Consider the following 4,044-nt stretch of genomic DNA (forward strand, 5'->3'; position numbering starts at 1 on the left):
CTTTGCATGTTTTAGTAGTTTGTGTGATTTTTCTACTTTTCTTTTAATTAATTCTGTTCATCTTCAGTAGACCTTTTATTTGGTCCAATTCTATCATTGCTTCTGTTTGTTGTAATTGTTATGTGTTATAATTTGTGTAATCGATTGAATAAGTGATGTCGATTAGTCCGGTAGGCCTGAATATCAATTTAACATGATAGTAGTGTAATGTTGGTTTTGATTTGATGGTTCATGCTAGTCTATTTCCCCTCCTACTTCGTTTCTGTCCTAAATGTTGTGTTGAAACGAGCCTGTTGGTATAGTTGAACTTAGTACTGAGCCTGTGGGTATATTCAGTTCGTCACATTGTTTTTGCTTGATCATTTGAAATGTTCTAAATTGCTTGGTCAATCGAACTGCTTCATCACAGCTGCTATTTTGGTTGTCACATATACCTGCTGTGTCATGCCCAGTCAATCGATAGCCTTAGCCTTTATTTTGTTGCTGTTTGATTCAAGTTTAAGCAATTGATGAATCGAATCCTACTGTCTAGGGTCTGAAATGAATCTGACAACTGATTTGAATTCAGTATTGGTGATAATGTCAACTAGATAGTAGTGAGTCATAAGGCTGCATTCAGAACTTAGGAGCATTGGCTATAGCTGCAATTTCAGGTATTTTAGGAGGGTAATTTGGGAATTGAAAACAGGGAAGATGAGTGGTTTGAGTGTTCTGTCCACTAAGTATTAAAATACCATTAAACTAATGAATTGATTAGTATTAATGGGGAACAAAAGGGAATGGGGGCTGAAAATAAGGAAAAGTTTTCCTTAGTGGATTTTAAGTGGAAAATTTCAGATTTAATGGGAAAAGGGGGTCGGGCAGTAGGTTTGGAAGGAAGGCAGACTTGTATAAGAGGGGGATTTTTTGGAGAGAGTTTGGGGCGGATTTTTTTCGGAGAGAGTCTAGACCGGATTTTTAACATTTAAAAGTTCAGTAATCTGAGAGTAAAAGAGAGGTTGGTTATTTCTGAGATTTGACTGAGGTTTTAAGTGGATTTGTTTTGAGTTTGTTATCCCTGGTCTGCATTGGTTTGTGTTGATACTATTTCGTTGAGTGTGCTGGAATCGTGTTGGTTTTCAAATATGTCACTGGGTGTTCCGTTCGCTGTTTGTTGCTGGTTATTGTTGTTGTTGCTGTGTTACATAATACTTTGCTGACCTTCCTCTTCTTGTATTGGCAATACCAGGTACACAACTGTAACTTTGGCATTTGTAAGCTGAAAACATGAAGTTTGAATATACGTGAAGAGTTGAAATTCTGCTTTGGTTTCAATATGACTTGTGTATTTAAATTCTTCAGTCGCTGATGATAGGTATATCCCTGTTAGTATGTAGTAAGTGGACTGAAACAGAGTTCTGTGAGAGATTTTTTTTTTATTAAAACATGTTAGCATCTGGTAACTGATTCCTGTAGTTAAAAATGAGCTTGTTGGACTGTTAAATTAATCTGGACCAAAACTGTTTGGATCTTGGAATATGATTATGTAATAGTCGTATTAGTTTAGTTTTGTTTCGTAGTATAATTTGTGAGATTAGAGGCCAGCTGCAAGCTGAAACCGGAAAGTGTTTTGGAATTCCTGAATTTCACTTGTATTAAATAAATTGAGCTGAAATTAGTAAGGTGGGTCTAAAATTGGTAAAGAGTAATTAGTTTCGTTTTTGATATTATTGTTCGTCAATTCAGTATTTCTATTTATAATTTCAATTTTTTGGTAATATTCACTTATAGAATAAGATACGAAATAATCTCCTTTTGTACAAGCTCGATTACAATTTCCCATTTGCATTTGTCTTAGACTAATAACTAATAAGTCACGTCCCTTTTTTAAGCATGTAATTAATTTGGAGATTTTCTTTTAGGGACAAACTTAATAAAAAATGTAGTCACTTTAGGATTGTCCTTTTAAAATAAATGAGATGAGTCTCGCCTAGCAAAATGCACAGATTGCGGGGCCCTCACAAATGTACATATTAATTACTTAGAACTCGGGATCGGCCGCTTAGCGAACTTCGCGGCCTTTTCCCAAAACAACCGCGCGTTAGTCTCTTTAGGCGCGTACTTTAATAATTTACCTCCTTAAATTCGGGTGCACATTTATGTGACCTAAATCCAAATCTCAACGGAGTCAAAATGTGTCGATAATTACGGGTACATTGATTGTGACGTGGTTTGAGATGCATGTCCATGACGTTGCAAATTCTTTTTAAAAATAATGAATGAGACGAGCCTTGACAAACAAGAATACACAAATTGCGGGGCCCTCAACGGATAGTTATTTCGAATGCTTAGATTTCGAGACAGACCGCATAGCAAACTTTACGGCTTTTTCTCAAAATAACAACGCGTTAGTCTTTAGGCGCGTATTTAATAATGTTATTTTCCTAAACTCGGGTGCACATTTATGTGACCCAAATCCAAATCTCAACGAAGTTGAAACGTATCAAAAATTGCGGGTACATTTATGTGGCGCAATTCCAGATGCATTCTCACGACGTTGCAATTCTTTGAATAAATAATAACAAAGCGGTAAACAGTTAAAATTTGCATGTAGGTTCATAATTGTATAAAATCAGATAATCAAGCCGAATATGACAGTTGAGCGACCGTGCTAGAACCACGGAACTCGTGAATGCCTAACACCTTCTCCCGGGTTAACAGAATTCCTTATCCGGATTTCTGGTGCGCAGACTGTTAAACAGAGTCATTCTTTTCCTCGATTAGGGATTCAACCGGTGACTTGAGACACCATAAATCTCCCAAGTGGCGACTCTGAAATAAATAAATAAATCCCATTTCGATTGTCCCTTAATTGGAAAAACTCCCCTCCGCGCCCCTTTGCGGCGACGCGGGTGAAAAAGGAGGTGTGACAGCTCTGGGAATGAAGATTTTAAGGCCGAATTTGGCACTTCGGGAATGAAGATTTTAAGGCTGTGAGGGTCAACCGACCAAAACTCTAAAGGATGACCAAAACTCTAAAGGATCATCACTTGGGATAATTTATGGTGTCCCAAGTCACCGGTTCAAATCTCGAATTGAGAAAAAGATTGACTCCGTTGAGATTTGGATTTAGGTCACATAAATGTGCACCCGAATTTAAGGAGGTAAATTATTAAAGTACGCGCCTAAAGAGACTAACGCGCGGTTGTTTTGGGAAAAGGCCGCGAAGTTCGCTAAGCGGCCGATCCCGAGTTCTAAGTAATTAATATGTACATTTGTGAGGGCCCCGCAATCTGTGCATTTTGCTAGGCGAGACTCATCTCATTTATTTTAAAAGGACAATCCTAAAGTGACTACATTTTTTATTAAGTTTGTCCCTAAAAGAAAATCTCCAAATTAATTACATGCTTAAAAAAGGGACGTGACTTATTAGTTATTAGTCTAAGACAAATGCAAATGGGAAATTGTAATCGAGCTTGTACAAAAGGAGATTATTTCGTATCTTATTCTATAAGTGAATATTACCAAAAAATTGAAATTATAAATAGAAATACTGAATTGACGAACAATAATATCAAAAACGAAACTAATTACTCTTTACCAATTTTAGACCCACCTTACTAATTTCAGCTCAATTTATTTAATACAAGTGAAATTCAGGAATTCCAAAACACTTTCCGGTTTCAGCTTGCAACTGGCCTCTAATATCACAAATTATACTACGAAACAAAACTAAACTAATACGACTATTACATAATCATATTCCAAGATCCAAACAGTCCCGGTCCAGATTAATTTAACAGTCCAACAAGCTCATTTTTAACTACAGGAATCAGTTACCAGATGCTAACATGTTTTAAAAAAAATCTCTGACACAACTCCGTTTCAGTCCACTTACTACATACTAACAGGGATCTACCTATCATCAGCGACTGAAGAATTTAAATACACAAGTCATATTGAAACCATAGCAGTATTTCAACTCTTCACGTATATTCAAACTTCATGTTTTCAGCTTACAAATGCCAAAGTTACAGTTGTGTACCTGGTATTGCCAATACAAGA

The sequence above is a fragment of the Nicotiana tabacum genome, chromosome 5 (assembly GCF_000715075.1).
Source record: "Nicotiana tabacum cultivar K326 chromosome 5, ASM71507v2, whole genome shotgun sequence".
NCBI lineage: Eukaryota > Viridiplantae > Streptophyta > Magnoliopsida > Solanales > Solanaceae > Nicotiana > Nicotiana tabacum.